This window comes from Lontra canadensis, unplaced genomic scaffold (genome assembly GCF_010015895.1).
Source record: "Lontra canadensis isolate GAN:19392208 unplaced genomic scaffold, GSC_riverotter_1.0 scaffold56, whole genome shotgun sequence".
In the NCBI taxonomy this organism is placed as follows: Eukaryota; Metazoa; Chordata; class Mammalia; order Carnivora; family Mustelidae; genus Lontra; species Lontra canadensis.
In genome coordinates, this window is record NW_022631050.1 from 5621243 (window position 1) to 5639333 (window position 18091).

The window sequence follows — 18091 nt, forward strand, 5'->3', positions numbered from 1 at the left end:
ACAGGGAAATGGCATACCTTCCTTTGTGTGTTAGAGAGGGTCCTTAAAAAAGTTGTACTTAAATTGTTTACCTTTCTTTTCTTTTTTACACATGTTTTCTTTTCTTTTCTTTTTTTTTTTTTTTAAAGATTTTATTTGTCGGAGAGAAAGCACACAAGCAGGGGGAGCGACAGGCAAAGGGAGAAGCAGGCAGAGAGAGAAGCAGGCTAGAGGCAGGCTTCCCACTGAGCAGGGAGCCGTACATGAGGCTCGATCCCAGGACTCTGGTATCATGACCTGAGCCGAAAGCAGACACTTAACCGACTGAGCCACCCAGGCGTCCCTACCTTTATTTTCTGAAAGGGAAAAAATAATCTTAGATGGAACCCCAACAAGAATATGGTTCCCTCCCTTTAAACCGGTGCTGGAGAGGCGCCTTTGAGCTTGTGGTATCTAGCCTGGTCCCATCCCGCCATCTAGTGGACAATAAAGGAAAATCCGAATTTAGAGCAAAGTAATTCATCAGTCATGATGTATCCTTCAAAGTCTTTAATTCACTGAAAATGTGTTTTCTAATCAGGATAATTTAAACTCCGTAGTATATTCACTAGTTACAAGATTTTATTCAATGAGCTCAAGCAAAACGACAGTGCTATATTTTAAACACTAAACCCAAACACTAATTTCCTAAGTCCCACACTGATGAAGTTCTGCCTGGGAAAGACAGAATGCTTCCCAGGTCTTATGAGCATGACTTTTCATGCTCCACCATTCCCATTCACCTGGTCCTTCTCTATCAACACACCTCGTGCTTCTTCTGCACGTGGACTGGGAGTGTCCCCAGAGACCAGGGTTACGTCTTCCCTGCAGATTGCTGGACACTGGCCAGGACCAGAGTCATTCCGTTCATTTTCCAAGAATGCAACTCTCCTTTGTAACCAGGATGAATGCTTGGCAAGGGCCCATGTTCTTGGTTTGTTTTGGAGTGTGTGTGTCTTTTTTTCTCCTCCCCTTTTATTATTAAGGCTGTTCATGACAAACAACTAGCTTCCTCCCCTAGGGGTTTATGAGTATTTCTTTTCTGTCTAGGATGAAAACAATAGTAGCCCAGCATCCCCCAAAACTCAGTCACAGCAGCATACCTGAAGTATTCAGAGTAGTCCTGAGACGGTCTAGTGAGTGTGGTTGTAATTATGATTAACAACGATCATTGCATGTGTTATTTTTGAGGTCCCAGACACCCTGAGTTTTACACATTTTTGCTAATCCTCACACCAGCCCTGCAAAATAAGTAGTGAGAAACTGATGCTCAGAGAGACCAAGTGACTTACCCAGGACCACACAGCTAGTGAATGAGCGATTAAGTCAGAACTGCCCTCAGGTCTCACTGACTCCAAAGTCTCTGCTCCTACCACTAGACAATAGGCCTTTCATTTATTCATTCATGGGATCTGCCAGACCCTGAACGCAGATTCTGGGGTCTCCTGAGTGCTATGCACTCTATAGGAACTAAGAACTTAAGACCTCTGAGAGCCCATGGCCGGTGAACCCAGGAGGAAGGGCTTCAATATGCAAATGACAGAGATGTAGCAAAACTCAGACTGGGAGCTGCGCTTTCCTCCCCTGAACTTCCTTTGATTGAAGGACCTTCTTCAAGGTGTGCTGGTTCTGAGAATGCCGAGTCTCTCTCAGGAGCTGGGGTGTGGGGTACTGTGTGAATAGGATATAGTCTCTGCTGCCAAGAGCCTGGGACCTGGAGGGAGACACAGGAGGGCTCACTCAGAGCAGCTGCCGTTTGTGTCAGAAGAACTTCTCTCTTGAAGAGTCTTACGAGGTGATTGTTGCTCTCCCACAATCACCTCTCCTCTCCTCCTCTGTCTCCCAGAATAAAATGGGATAGATTAGAATAGAATAGAATAGAATAGAATAGAATAGAATAACACAATGGAGTAAAATGCAATAGTAGACTAGAACAGACTAGATCAGATCAGAATATCATACCCGGAAGGGGAATATTGTTCCATAAACTTGTTTTCATTTCAGAGACATGTTATGTGTGTCCCCAAACCAGGCAAAGACCCCACCAAAAAGGAGAATTTCAGACCAATATCACTGATGAATATGGATGCTAAGATTCTCAACAAGATCCTACCTAATAGGATCCAACAGTACATTAAAAAGATTATCCACCATAACCAGGTGGGATTTATCCCTGGGTTGCAAGGGTGATTCAACATTTGCAAATCAACCAATGTGATAAAACAAATCAATAAGAGAAGAGAGAAGAACCACATGGTCCTCTCAATTGATACAGAAAAAGCATTTGATAAGATACAGCATCCGTTCCTGATTAAAACGCTTCAAAGTATAGGGATAGAGGGAACATTCTTCAACTTCATAAAATCTATCTCTGAAAAACCCACATGGAATATCATTATCAATGTGGAAAAGCTGACAGCCTTCCCTTTGAGATCAGGAACACGACAAGGATGCCCACTCTCACCACTCTTGTTCAACATAGTGTTAGAAGTCTAAGCAACAGCAACCAGACAACAAAGAGAAATAAAAGGTATTCAAATTGGCAATGAAGAAGTCAATCTCTCTCTCTTCACAGATGACATGATACTTTATATGGAAAACCCAAAAGACCCCGCCCCCAAACTACTAGAACTCATACAGTAATTCAGTATTGTGTCAGGATACAAAATCAATGTACAGAAATTAGTTGCTTTCTTATACACTAACAATGAAAATGCAGAAAGGGAAATTAGAGAATCAATTCCATTTACTATTGCACCAAGAACCATAAGATACCTGGGAATAAACCTAACCAAAGAGGTAAAGGATTTGTACTCAAGGAACTACAGAATGTTCACTCATGAAAGAAACTGAAGAAGACACAAAAAGGTGGAAGACCATTCCATGCTCATGGATCGGAAGAATAAACATTGTTAAAATGTCTATACTGCCTAGAGCAATCTATACTTTCAATGCCATTCTGATCAAAATTCCACCGGCATTTTTCAAAGAACTGCAGCGAACAATCCTACAATTTGTATGGAACCAGAAGAGTCCCTGAATTGCTAAGGAAATGTTGAAAAAGAAAAACAAAGTGGGGGCATCACATTGCCTGATTTCAAGCTTTACTACAAAGCTGTGATCACCAAGACAGCATGGTACTGGCACAGAAACAGATACATAGCCAGTGGAACAGAGTAGAGAGCCCAGATATGGACCCTCAACTTTATGGTCAACTAATCTTCGACAACACAGGAAAAAATATACAGTGGAGAAAAGACAGTCTCTTCAATAAATGGTGCTGGGAAAATTGGACAGCTATGTGTAGAAGAATAAAACCCGACCATTCTTTTACACCATACAGAAAGATAAACACTATGTTGGATGGAAAATGGGCATCTCTCTAGGGCTGCACCCTAAGGAGTATAGACAACTTTGGTCTAGACTAAACTGGGGGGTCTAGGGGACTCTAGGCCTCCTCCCGCCCTCACCCGTGGTACCAGGAATGAAGGAGGCCTTGTGTGCTGACAGTCCCCAGCCAGGAGGTGGCATCTGGATTGTGAAGCACTGGGAAGACCATTTCTCTTTCCAGGCTCAGGCTGAAGGCAAGAAAAGGCCCAGGTGACCTTGAAATGATGCGGTCAACCTGTGGCCAAATGTGTGAGAGGTCCCCTATGGCAGCCCTGTGCCGGGCTGAGGGTCCCCTTCCCCTCTGGCTTGGTCCACAGGAGAGGGAAAACCCGCCATCAGTGCCTGATTATCATTTTGCCCGGGTGCCACCTACCTGTGGAGTGGCTGGAACTGGCTGTCAGGTGTCTAAGCTGCACCATCGCCCCCCAGTCCTGCCATGCCCAGGCCTTGAGTTCTCCACGGCCATGGAGACCTCCAGCCAGGCCCCACCCCTGGCCTCCCAGCAGATAGCTCTGGGGTTCCCCCCGCCCCCGCTTTGTCTGGGGCACTGAGGCCACATCCTCTGGAGATGCCATCCTTCTGTTCACACAGGGGGATAGTGGGAGGGTGGTCCAGGGCAATGTCTCCAGTGTCCTCCCCTATAACCTTTCTGCAAGACTGCCATTCCTCATCCTTCCTGTCTGCTCCCCAGTGTAAGGGGGTCTGGGTTGGATGACTGCCCTAGAGAGATGTCTCTGGATGTTATTGCGGATGTCCCAAGTCCTGTCTGGGGAAGGGCAGTGGGAGGCACCTCCCTAAGCCAGCTTCTCCTCTGCCCTCCACATTCCACTCTATACACTGTAATCCCTTGCTATGTACCAAATTCCCCTATATCTTCATAGCTTAAAACAACAGACATTTGTTATCTTATGGTTTCTGTGGGCAGCTCAGCTAGTGATTCTAGTTCAGGGTCTTTCTTGAGAATCCAGTGAAGTGGATGGCTGGGGCTGTGATCATCTGAAGGCTTGAGAGCTGGAGGACCCACTTCCAAGACAGAGGAATTCAGCATGGCTATGACAGGAGGCCTCAACTCTCTGCCATGTGGGCTTTCTCCAGGGATGCTTGTGTGTCCTCACAACATGGCCATTGACTCCACCTAGAGCAAGTGATCCAAGAGAAAGAAAGGAAGAGGACCTGAGGCTTTTTATGATCTTGTCTCAGAAGTTACATTCTCATTTGGATCACATTCCATTCTTTATACATGAGTCACTAAGTATAGCTCTGCCTAAAGGGAGGGGAATTCACCCCCCGCCTTTAAGGAAGAATATTAAAGAATTCATGGACATTTGTTATCATCACCATATTCAATAATCTGGGATTTGGAATCACATCCAGAACTAGACAAGCAAGTGTCCCAGGACATAAAACTTTAGGAACTCAAACAAGTATAGAGTAAAAGTATATAGATGACATATTACTTTTATCAGATTTCCAGAAGAATACAAGAAGTGATATTGATTTTTATAACAATTTCTGATTATTCATTGTTAGTTTATAGAATTACAATCCATCTTTTTGTATATTAATGTTTCCTGCAAACTTACTAAATTCTCCTATTGGTTCTAAAAGTTTTCGTTGTTGGTTTATTTTCTATTTTTTACTGACTCCATCAGATTATCCACATAGATATTTTTGTCATCTGCAAATAAAAATAATTTTAAATCATCCTTTGCAGACTGGATGTCCTTCCATTTTTCTTCTTTATCAAGACAAGTCAGTGGGGGAAAGTATAGACTTTCTTTTTTTTTTTTAAGATTTTATTTATTTATTTGAGAGAGTGAGCGAGCGAGAGAGAAAGAACGACCTGTGGGAAGGGGCAAAGGGAGAGGGAGGAGGAGCTCCCCACCAAGCAGGAAGCCTGATGTCGGGCTCCATACCAACACACTGGGATCATGACCTGAGCTGAAGGCAGATGCTTAACCAATTCCAGGCACTGCTGTTGATGGTATTTTGATAGGGATTGTATTGAATGTATAGATTGCTCTGGAAAGCATGGACATTTTAACAATATTTGTTCTTCCAATCCATGAGCATGGAACATTTTTCCATTTCTTTGCATCTTCCTCAAGTTCTTTCATGAGTGTTCTATAGTTTTGAGAGTATAGATCCTTTATCTCTTTGGTTAGATTTATTCCCAGGTATCTTCTGGTTTGGGGTGCAATTGTAAATGGGATCAATTCCTTAATCTCTCTTTCTTCTGTCTCATTGTTAGTGTATAGAAGTGCCACGGATTTCTGTGCATTGATTTTATATCCTGACACTTTGCTGAATTCCTGTATGGGTTCTAGCAATTGGTGGTGGAGGAGTAGGAGTCTTTTGGGTTTTCCACATAGAGTATCATGTCATCTGTGAAGAGAGAGAGTTTGACTTCTTCTTTGCCTGTTTGGATGCCTTTTATTTCTTTTTGTTTTCTGATTGCTGAGGCTAGGACTTCTAGTACTAGAAGTTGTTGAACAACTGTGGTGACAGTGGACATCCTTGCTGTGTTCCTGACCTTAGGGGAAAAGCTCTCAGTTTTCCCTATTGAGAATGATATTCGCTGTGGGGTTTTCATAGATGGCTTTTATGATATTGAGGTATGTTCCCTCTATCCCTACATTGTGGAGAGTTTTAATCAAGAAAGGATGCTGTACTTTGTCAAATGTTTTTCCTGCATCTATTGAGGGGATCATATGATTCTTGCTTTTTATTTTATTAATGTAGTGCATCACACTGATTGATTTGCAGATGTTGAAGCACCCTTGCAGCCCAGGAATAAATCCCACTTGATCATGATGAATAATCCTTCCAATGTACTGTTGGATCCTATTGGCTAGTATTTTGGTGAGAATTTTTGCATCCATGTTCATCAAGAATATTGGTCTGTAATTCTCCTTTTTGGTGGGATCTTTTTCTGGTTTGGGGATCAAGGTAATGCTGGCCTCATAGAAAGAGTCTGGAAGTTTTCCTTTCATTTCTATTTTTTGAAATAGCATCAGAAGAATAGGTATTAATTCTTCTTTAAATGTTTAGTAGAAATCCCCTGGGAAGCCATCTGGCCCTGGACTCTTGTTTGTTGGAGATGTTTGATTATTGCTTCAATTTCCTTGCTGGTTATGGGTCTGTTCAAGTTTTCTATGTCTTCCTATTTCAGTTTTGGTAGTTTATAGGACTCTAAGAATGCATTCATTTCTTCCAGATTGCCTAATTTGTTGGCATATAGTTGCTCATAATATATTCTTATATATTTTTTTATTTCTTTGGTATTAGTTGTGATCTCTCCTCTTTCATTCATGATTTTATTAATTTGAGTCCTCTTTTCTTTTTGATAAATCTGGCTACACAACAACAAGTCTGGCCAGAGGTTTAATCAATCGTGTTTTTTTCAAAGAACCACCTCCTAGTTTTGTTGATCTGTTCTACTGTTCTTTAGGTTTCTATTTCCTTGATTTCTGCTCTAATCTTTATTAACTCTCTTCTCCTGCTGGGTTTAGCCTTTATTTGCTGTTCTTTCTCCAGCTCTTTTAGGCATAAGGTTAGGTTGTGTATTTGAGACTTTTCTTGTTTCTTGAGAAAGGCTAGTGTTGTTATGTACTTCCTTCTTAGGACTGCCTTTGCTGCATCCCAAAGATTTTGAACAGTTGTGTTTTCATTTTTATTTGCTTCCATGAATTTTTTAAATTCATCTTTAAGTTCCTGGTTGACCCATTCATTCTTTAATAGCGTGCTCTTTAAAGTCCATGAATTTGTTTTCCTTCCAAATTTCCTCTTGTGATTGAGTTCAAGTTTTAAAGCATTGTGGTCCTAAAATATGTAGGTAATAATTCCAGTCTTTTGGTACCAGTTGAGACCTGGTTTGTGACCCAGTATGTGATCTATTCTGGAGAATGTTCCATGTGCACTCAAGAAGAATGTGTATTCTGTTGCTTTAGAATGGAATGTTCTGAATACATCTGTGATGTCCATGTGGTCCAGTGTGTCACTCAAAGCCCTTGTTTCCTTGTTGATCTGCTTAGAAAATCTGTCCATTGCTGTGAGTGAGGTGTTAAAGTCCCCTACTATTATTGTAATATTAACAGTGTGTTTCTTTAATTTTGTTATTAAATGGTTTATATAATTGGCTACTCCTGTGTTAGGGGCATAAATATTTACAATTCTTAGATCTTCCTGTTGAATAGACCCTTTAATTATGATATAGTGACCTTCTTCATCTCTTATTATAGTCTTTGGTTTAAAATCTAAGTTGTCTAATGTAAGGATTGCTACTCCAGCTTTTTTTTTTTTTTATGTCCATTAGCATGATAAATTGTTCTCCACCCCTTCAGTTTCAATCTGGAGGTGTATTTGGGTCTAAAATGAGTCACCTGCAGACACCATACCATTGAATCTTGCCTTTTTTACCCAATCTGATATCCTGTGTCTTTTGATTGGCGTATTTAGCCCACTGACATTCAGAGTAACTATTGAAAGATGAATTTAGGGCCATTGTATTACCTGTAAAATTGCTGCATCTGTATGGTGTCTCTGTTCCTTTCTGGTCTATGTTACTTTCATGCTCTCTCAAGAGACATTTCTTCAAAGAAAATATAAGAATAGCCTATGAGCATATGAAAAAATGCTCATTACTAGTTGTTAGGGAAATGGAAATCCAAACCACGAGATACTATTTCATACCTGTTAAAATGGATACAATAAAAAAACACAGACAATAGCAAATGTCAAGGATGTGCAGGTACTGAACCCTTGTACGTTGCTATAAGGTGTATAAATGGTACAGTCACGGGGCAACTGGGTGGCTCAGTGGGTTAAAGCCCCTGCCTTCGGCTCAGGTCATGATCCCAGGGTCCTGGGATCGAGCCCCACATCGGGCTCTCTGCTCAGCAGGGAGCCTGCTTCCCTTCCTCTCTCTCTGCCTGCCTCTCTGCCTACTTGTGATCTCTCTCTGTCAAATAAATAAATAAAATCTTTAAATGGTACAGTCACTTTAGAAAATTGTGTGGCTTTTTTTTTAAGAATGTTAAACAGGGTTGGAGTGTTTGAATGTTACAGCATGATCGAGCAAATTCATTCCTAACTATACACCTGAGAGAAATGCAAGGGATGTCCACATAGAAACTTGTATACAAATGTTTATAGCAGCATTATTCATAATGGCCAAAAAGTGGAAACAACCCAAATGTTTCCACCAATGGAAAAATGGATAATTGTGTTATATCCATACAATGGAATATTACTTGGCCATAAAAAGAAATGAAACATTGATATGTGTTACAAAATACCAGAACCTTGAAAACATTGCTAAATCAAAAAAGCCAGTCAGAACACCACATATTGTATCATTTTGTATGTATGAAATGTCAAAAGTAAGTAAACATAGAGAGGCAAAATGTGGAATGGTGGTTGCTTAGGGCTGGGGATAGAACTGGGAGTGACTGCAAAGAGGCATGAGGTTTCTTTTGGGGATCATAAAAATGATCTACAATCAGATTCGGTCAACATTTGCACAGCTCTGTACATGTACTAAAACTCATTGAATTATATACTTACATCAGGTGAATTTTGTGCCATCTAATTAATATCTCAACAAAGATTTTAAAGAAATGAATGTATTGATACACACAACAACAATGATGAAGCTCAAGATAATTGTTGAGTGAAAGAAGCCAGGCAAAAAAGAGTACAAGTTGTATGGTTCTTATATAAAGAAACTAGACAATGCAAAAGTTCTGGAAAATGTGCACTGATTTATACTGACAGAAAGCAGATCATTGTTTACCTGTATAGGGGTGATGGAGAGATGGGGATGGGTGGGAGGGAGGGATTCCCAAGGAGCAGGAGAACCTTTGATGGTGAATGGTTTTATCATTTTGTTTGTAATGATGGTTTCATAAATGTATACATACGTCAAAACATCAAATGGTAAACTTTTTTAAAAGTTTTTTTTTAAGTAATCACTATATCCAATGTGGGGTTCGAACCCACAACCCCAAGATCAAGAGTTACACGTTCTACCGAGCCAGCCAGGTGCCCCCAAATAGTATACTTTAAAGATGTACAGTTTAGGGACTCCTGGGTGGCTCAATCAATTGAGCATCTTACTCTTGATTTCAGCTCAGGTCATGATTCCAGGTTCCTGGGATTGAGCCCCACATCAGGCTCACTGCTTAGCGGGGAGTCTGCCTTTCCCTGGCCCTCTGCTTCGCCAACACCCCCACCCCACCTTGTGCTTACATGCTTTCCTCTGTCAAAAAAAAAATTTTTAAAAAGATATACAGTTTATTGTATGCCAAGTATATCTCAACTAGGCTTTTCTAAGAAATGATTTCAAGATGATAATGCTATGATTTGGCACTGAAACAAAAAGTTACCATGTACAGGAAAGCAAGGCAATAGAGCATTGGGGTATAAGTTTTATATTAGTGAAATAAATATTCATTAGAGGGGGATTGACCACAATCCTATATTTTCTTGCAAAGCACCAAGCAACTGCTGTAAGACATCTGAGTAAATGATGTTCTATTTATGCTTTATTACTGAGAATAGGTGCTAAAGATTGCCTATGTCATGCTAAGGAATTCAAGTGAAAGGGGGAAGTAAATGGCTAGATCTCTGAAGAGAGAGAAAACAAATTTCAAAGCAAAGGAATGCGGGTGTGACCAAGCAGTGTGAAATTCGGTCATTAAGGCATTGTACCATCTTCCCTTTGTTAGGGTCACCTAAAATAAAGAGGCATCTTAATCAGTAGTGTGTTAGACTCAATGACTTCAGGATAGAACAGACCACAGTGCACCTGGGTGGCTCGGTCGGTTAAGCCTCTGACTCTCAGTTTTGGCTCAGGTCGCGATCTCGGGGTCCTGGGATGGAGCCCCGAGTTGGGCTCTGCTTAGCAGAGTGTTTGCATGTCTCCGTTTCCCTCTACTCCTCCCCCTGCTCGCATGCTCTCTCGCTCTCTCTTTCTAATAAATAAATCTTAAAGAAAAGAACAGGTCATAGGCACTTAGGAGCTCACTCTGAGGAGGGGGCCTGGCACGGAACTAGGAGGACAGGACAGAGACGTAGGGCTTGGCAGTTCCCGCCAGACTTTTCCTTTTAAGACAATAAACCCCGAGAGTTCTTGGCTCCGCCCCCATCGTCGCTTAGTAACTAAGGAACTCACGATCATCTTCTGCCCCCACGTGGACGCCTTTAAAAGTGCAGCCCTGCCTCCTGCAAGAGAGTCCGTCAGGGCCAGAAGTCGACGGAGAGTCCTCTCCAACCCCTTTGTTGTTTTGTTCGAGGTCTCTGGCCTTGCGTAGATCACATAGTGAGTTAGCAATATGTATTTCTAGATTTCTCAGGGTGGCTCTGGAACTGCGACACGCATAATCTAAATCCTCATATCAAACGATCATGGAGTCACGTGGGTTCTGTGTCATCACGGCATCCAGTACAGCCCCTCCTTGCAAGCCCAGCGAGCATAGCAGAAGCATCTCCAGCTTGGGAGACCCACAGACCTGTGTCCAGCCCTGACCCTAAGAAGTTACTCAACATCTCTGAGCCTCAGTTTTCTCATAAAGCATGGATGTACTTCGCAGAGTCGGTGCAAGCATTACACAGTATCTGTCAGACACTGCAAACTCAAATGCTTTTGGGCCAAGCTAGGTAGGCGGAGTCTGGTAAACTGGAGAGCACCACCCCTTTCTAAAGAGAACATTCCCTACTCTGTTCCAGCCAGTTGTTAAGTAGAAATGTGGCCCCCGTGTTGCCAATTTTCAAAAATATTGCACAGTCCGAACCAAAGATCTCAGAGGTTTTCACTGTTCAACTTCTAATGGATGTATATGGTCCGGGAGGAGATCAGTAATGGTGGTGGCAATGGCTGCGGCGGCCCGTTCTCAGGACCCCGCCCCCGTACGTTCTTCCTGCCAGGTCACAGCTTCTGCACAAGGTGCTATAGTCTGGAAGGCCACTAAAATCCAGCCCGTATCATCACCCTCCTCGGGAGTCAGGGAGGTTGTGCGACAACACTGGAACCCATTCTAATGCGCCTCATCTCCAGGCTGTTCCCACTGAGGATTCCAAACGCCTCCTGGGAAGACGCGATCTCTGAAGTCATCCTGAAATAACATTTTTAGTACCTAATTTCTAGTTTGCATCTAGAAATTTACATCTGGAATTGCCACATATTTTAGAGAGTTGTTTTTTGGGTTTTTTTTTTAAATAGCTTCCTGGTTTGTACTTAACCACCAAGGATTTTTATTTGTTTTTTAATGTGCTAACCACAGGCCACATTATTTTGGGCTACTGATAAGAGGTTTCCAAATATCATCTAGGCTTCCTAGGGGAGTCACTGACTTGAAGTTCCAGTTTTCATCCCCCTTGCCCTGCCCCACCACCATCACCACTAGTGATCTCGTGATCTGAGTGATGCCCATGGATCTGAGTACTGCCATTTCTATTGATGCAGGGAATGATAGATCTTAGTTATTTCAGAGGCTTTCCCAACCACCCCATTCCCCCACCCCACCCAGCACAGGCTCATGCAACTAGGCAGCTGGGAGAGGCAGCCCAGCCTACCTTAATGCGAGCACACAGGGCAGGATCAGAAAAACCAAGGATTTCGAAAAAGAGTTTAATGTTTGTTGCTATCACAAAACCCTTGCGTTCAGCAGATCCTAGTTCCTAACTGCCACTGGGAATGCAACAGACTTGAATGTGAAAGCCATAGGCTTGGGTACCTAACATTTGTGAATCTTTAGCATTACTAAACTCATCTTATGCCCTATCATCTTACTCTGATCACACACAAAGTGCTTACAATGGCCTTGAGACTCATTATCATCACTCAGAATTTACTCAGCTACACAGACCTTTTTGCTGTTTCTTAAAGACACTGAGCCTCCTGCCTAAGGGCCTCTGCACTGGCTATTCCCTCTACCTGGAATATGCTTCCTCCAGGCATTCACAGGCCCTGCACTTTTTCTTCACTCAAGTTTCTCTATAGTAGTCTCTATCAGAAAGCACATCTGCTCACCCTGTTTAAAATTACCCTGATTTTCCAGCATTTATCACTACTTGGCATTATTTATATACTTGTTTGGTTGTTGCCGATCTTTCCTTATTAGAATGGTAGCTCATGAGAGCAGTGACATTGTTTTACTTGAGGATGTGGAGCCCTAGAACCTAGAATGTGCCTGGCATGTAGTAGGTGCTCAATAAACATTTGCTACATTGTTTCACAAGGACTAACCCCATTACTCCCTCTACCAACATCTATTTATGATTTAGTCAGAACAAAGTCTAATGTATTGTTTCCTTTCTAGGGTGACCTTTTCTGGGATGCATTTTGATAAGAAAAAAAAAAAGCATTTCTGCCTAGACTGGTTTTGTCACTGTCCCAATCTCTGACTACTTCTGGCTCTGGGTCATGTTTCTGGAAAATTACACAATAGAGGCTCCCATTATTATACTTATGTTATAAAAGAATAGACCCTTACCAACAAAACTTCTGTTTGTCTAAGGTCAGAACTCATGGGTTTCTTCTTGCAGGTAGATGTTTCCCTCCAGTTTCTGTTGTGTTAAACCAAGGGTTTACCAACCTCCACTCCCCTCGTCCCTACGCAGTCTTTGTCTGGGTCTGTGCCCAGAAGCCTTGTATTTTTCAGGTGTGGGTTATGACTTGTGACCCACTGGTAGGTGATGAAATTAACTTAATAAATTTTGAACAGCATTTTAAGAAGAACTAGAATAGAAAATATTGAAAATGCTTCTATTTTGAAATTGTGGGATATAGTCCAAAAAGTTTGAGAGCACCACTCTGGCCTATATAAGTTGAAAGAAGTTTTAGCATTATTATTCTCTTTATTTATCTTTAGAATATTCTAGAAGGAGAGGTTATAGCACTCCTGGTCTCACAGTGGGCTTATGTTGAGTTGTAGAAAACATGCAGCCCCGTTTTAAAATTCCCCCACCAGCAGTACGAGTGGTAGGCACACTTATCCGTTTTATTGTCTCTGTTCCATAAAGCAAATATACCTGGGGTGTCCCAAATGGCAAAAGATCTTTGCGTGAACACTCCTTTCAAGCTATTGCAATAACAGATGTGATCAAACCTATCACGGCTACCTAACAATACATCCTCGGAATGAACCAGCCTTCCTTTTGTGCTTTTGTCTGGAAAAGCTCAAGAGTGTCAAAAGAACTTACCATGTGCTGTAGCCAAGATCTGAGGATAAGCCCCAGACCTTCCTTTCTTAGAGCATTTACTAAAAATGGCTTACAACAGTAAATCCGTCTTCTGTGCCTTTGAGATATGTATACCTCCTATAGCCCAGGAGTGTCTTTCTCAAGGACCCGATAAGCCATTCCTTTGAATGTAACTACCAGGAAGTAGAGGGCCTCTGCCTGCCAGTCTCTGTGGAAGGAGGGAACCCTAACTTCAACATTGCCAGCTGGCAGACACAGGAGGGCTAAGCGCACTTACTGACCAATGCTTTCTGGCTTTTCACTTCCTTGCCTCTACCTCAGTGCCCACCTGTTCCCTCTCTCCTCTCAGTTTTCCCTTTAGTACCTGTTCAGCTCTGCACAAAGCAGAATGGGGCTCAGCCCTTTCCTCTACTGTCAGTAGTTGCTGGATAAAATCTGTTCTCTCTGATTTAGCTGTGTGCAGCTTTGTTTATTGTTGACAGCATGTACACACATGCGCACGCAGGCACACATACGTATATCCCCACCCCCACCTAAGGATAATGCTGCTTCTCAAAGACAGCTGAACCCTGTCATCCTCATCACCCAGAGCATTGCTCCTTTTTGTACTTACTTTCCTACAGCATCTCTAAGTCTATTAGTAAAGTCTTATTCAGCTGTTCCAGCCTGGTCTGTGATGTCCTTTGGGAAATTAAGAGCCATGTATAGGACTCTTTCCTTACAGGGATAAGCATTGAGGCTATGAGATCCAACTCTCTGTCCCCACTGGGAGTTTCTCCCTCTACTACAAACTTGGAGGAACTGGGTTAGTTTTACTAAAGGAAAAGGAAATTTTCCTTACACACATACCTTTTTAAAGAATTTGTAGCCAGGGGCACCTGGGTGGCTCAGTGGGTTAAAGCCTCTGCCTTCGGCTCCGGTCATGATCCCAGGGTCCTGGGATCCAGTCCCGCATCGGGTTCTCTGCTCAGCAGAGAGCCTGCTTCCTCCTCTCTCTCTGCCTGCCTCTCTGCCTACTCTCTCTCTGTCAAATAAATAAAATCTTAAAAAAAAAAAATGTGTAGCCACAGTCAGTATCCTATCTCCTTTTGATTTTTCTTGAAACACAGAAATTAGGGGACCCGAGAGATACTATGGTGCTAGGATAGCTAGAAGTCAACACAGGAAGGGTAATGAGTTTTCTACGTTTGGACACCCCAGGGGAGGCAGCAGGTTAGGGACTCAGACAGATGACCAGAGATGAGGGCAGGCATGGATGTCCAGGTTGCCTGCCATGCAGGAACCAATAACAAAGGAGATATCTGAGCATGCAAGAAGGAAAATTCCTAGGAATTAGAAACAAGCATGGAAGTGAAACCACAGTGATTAGTAATTAGGCAGGCTGATACAGGGCAGCTTGGGAGTTGGGGAGACCTGACCCAAATTAGTTCCCAGCACCAAGGGTCTGAATTGTGGTAGCATATAAGAACAGAAAATGAGGGGCACCTGGGTGGCTCAGTCAGTTAAGCGTCTCTTGGTTTCAGCTGAGGTCATGATCTTAGGGTTGTGAGACTGTGCCCCACAATGTAGGTCTCTGAATTCAGTAGGGAGTCTGCTTGAGGTTCTTTCGCCCTCCCTTTACTTCTCCTTCTGCTCTCCCCTCACTGGCGCTCTCTCTCAAATAAGTAAATAAATAAAACTTAAAAAAAAAAAGAAAGAAAAGAAAAACAGAAAATGAGGCGCAAGCCCACAGGAGGTAGAGGAGAATTGAGATCCTATATAAAGGCCATATCCCCAGTGAAAAGGGGACACGTCCAGAGGATGCCACATACTAGCAGAGACCACCGAGAGCGGCGAGAGAGGCCAAGGAAAGGTGGGCAGATGCCAGGCCCTGGCTGAGCAGCCCAGGCCTCAGATTACCACTTAGACCCAGCAGGGAAACTGGAGAGCTCAGCAGTGAATTTAAGGTCAAAACCCCCTCTTGGCTCACAACGGTGCGCTGGCTGTTGAGCTGTTGTCCAGGATTAACTCCAGAATACTTCCCACCAGGGAGATGAGGCTATGCTTCCCGAGCTTTTCCATCCAGAGTCCCCAAAGTAGAGGAGCCAGAACCTCCATTTCCAGGGAGGACAGGAAGAATGGTTAAAGTTATTCATGTGACTCCACATTTCTTTAAAACCTCAGGTTTTCCCTTTCAGTGGCACAGGATCTTTGTAATGTTATCCAAAACAAACTAAACTGATGACAAGTTTTCCAGTGGCCAAAAACTACAGCTCTCTGTCTCAACTGCCAAGTTCCAAGTGCCCTGATTTAAGAAGCACAGGTTGGTTAAAGCTTCAGAAAAAACACAGTGATGTTGGTATGGCGGGGTTAATTTTTTTTTATTATTATTTTACTTTTTAGAAGATTTTATTTATTTATTTGACAGACAGAGAGAGAGAGAGAAAACACAAGCAGGGGGAGCAGTGGAGGGAAAGGGAGAAGTAGAATCCCCGCTAAGCAGGGAGCCTGATGTGGGGCTCGATCCTAGAATTCTGGGATCATGACCTGAGCTGAAGGCAGACGCTTAACTGATTGAGTCACCCAGGCGCAAGATTAAGTGTCAGACCAGAAATCCAAAACCTAGAAGGGGGCCTCCTGTAAGAAGGAGTAAGGCAGGCAGGATGAGAGTCCCACAGCTTGCAAGTGGGTTGGTAAAAGCATGCTCATAGCGGCAATGAGACTTTAGGGAGGGAAAAGCTGTCTACTTTTTTGCCATTTTCTAGACCACTTCTGATCAGTTCTAGCTTATGAATTTATTGAAACCCTGTTGAACCAGCAGAAATGTTTTAAATTCCCATCTCCTAAATTAATTTCTATTCAGATACTACTTACTCATATTAACTAAAACAAGCAAAAAAAATTTCACCTAATAATTGTGTACAACATTCTTATTCATTCCACACATTATTGAATAAATACAAAATTTATTTGTATATTTATGCATAAACAATATCCTTAGTTTGATAGTTTAAAAAAATACAAATTCATGTAGCCAAAATGCTGAAAGGATTTGGTCAAGTTAGCATTGACATTTTTACCTATAAATATGAAATTGGTCAAAATTGGTCTTGCAAGGGCCACATTTGAGATATTTGTGGATTTCCATGAAGTTTGACTCTTCAGATTCCGAGATCTAATACAACACTCAAATCAGATATTAAGGGAAAAAATGATTTTGCAACCCCAAGGACCTTATATAAGAAATTCCAGCGGTATTTACTCACTTTGAAAATTCTGAGTACTTTTCTTATTCAAATCAAGTAGGATTCGACAACAGTATCTCAAGTGCTTTTATAAATAGCAAAGCTATAGTTTCACAGCTATAAGCAAACTATATTTCTATTTCCCTGAGAGCACAGTTCGAGTTCAAGAGCAGTGTGTGAGCATGTGTGTTTCCTGAAGCCACTGATGGCAGAATGTGGTGAAGGCTAACAAGAGGACATTTATCTGTGGATGTTCAGGTGAGCTTAGCTCCCTGTCCATTTCAGATCATCTTTGACAACCAGAGTCCTTTAACCTCTCCGACAATTTCAATCCCATCACAGCCTCTGGGCCTCATTTTCTTTAGGTCCAGTAAAATAGGAGACCCAGCCAGGCAGCTCAGAGACCCCCGCCCCAACAAGTGGGTCTGGCTGCCAGTCCTGTTCGAACTTGTGCCTCTCTTCTCCTGGAACCCACTTGCCTGAACTAGCTGTTCCTTATCTCTTTTGCCTTTGAGAATGGAGTCATGCTCACAAAATCTAGAGACTACGGTATCATTTTCTAGACCTGTATCCTTAAACTTGACTTCCTCTTTCTCCTCCCAGCTCAACCTCTTCCTCCTGGCCAGGGAGGTCCCTCACACAACCTGCTTGCAGATCCAGTCTGCTGGGCCAAGAAGAGCCCCTTGCCCTGCCTCAGTCCCTGGAGCCCTTTGCCTCTAGCTCATCTGGCACCCACCTGCCTCTTCCCCCTGCTGGTGGGATGGGTTATGACAGCTACACAAACAAAATTCTTTGATTGATTGTTCATCTGCAAATGGAAATTAGATTTTAAGAACCTCCATCCGGGCTGGTGCCTAGAAGCTTAAATCCCAATATGCTTAGAAAGTTTCACCAAATTACTTGAACTCTTCTTTCTCTAAAACCTGCTGACTGGCAGCTTTAAGTACAGAACTCTGCACCGTCTTAACAGGTGTGACTGTCTGCCAACCCATGCCATTGTTGAGAATCTCTATTTCTTAAGGGTCAGGCACCTGAGATTTTACAAGTCGCCTGCATATCTGATGACATAAAAATCACATAGAATCCTTCCCTTGCCTTCATTTAAATATTCTGAACTAGTCCTGATACTTGGGTCCTGCAGTGAGAACCAGATTTATAACATAGAGATCCTAAATCCCTTTCCCAAGGATGATTCACTGATGAGCGCAAAATTTGCTGATTGTTCTTATCAAAGGACTGCCATGACAAGGAACACT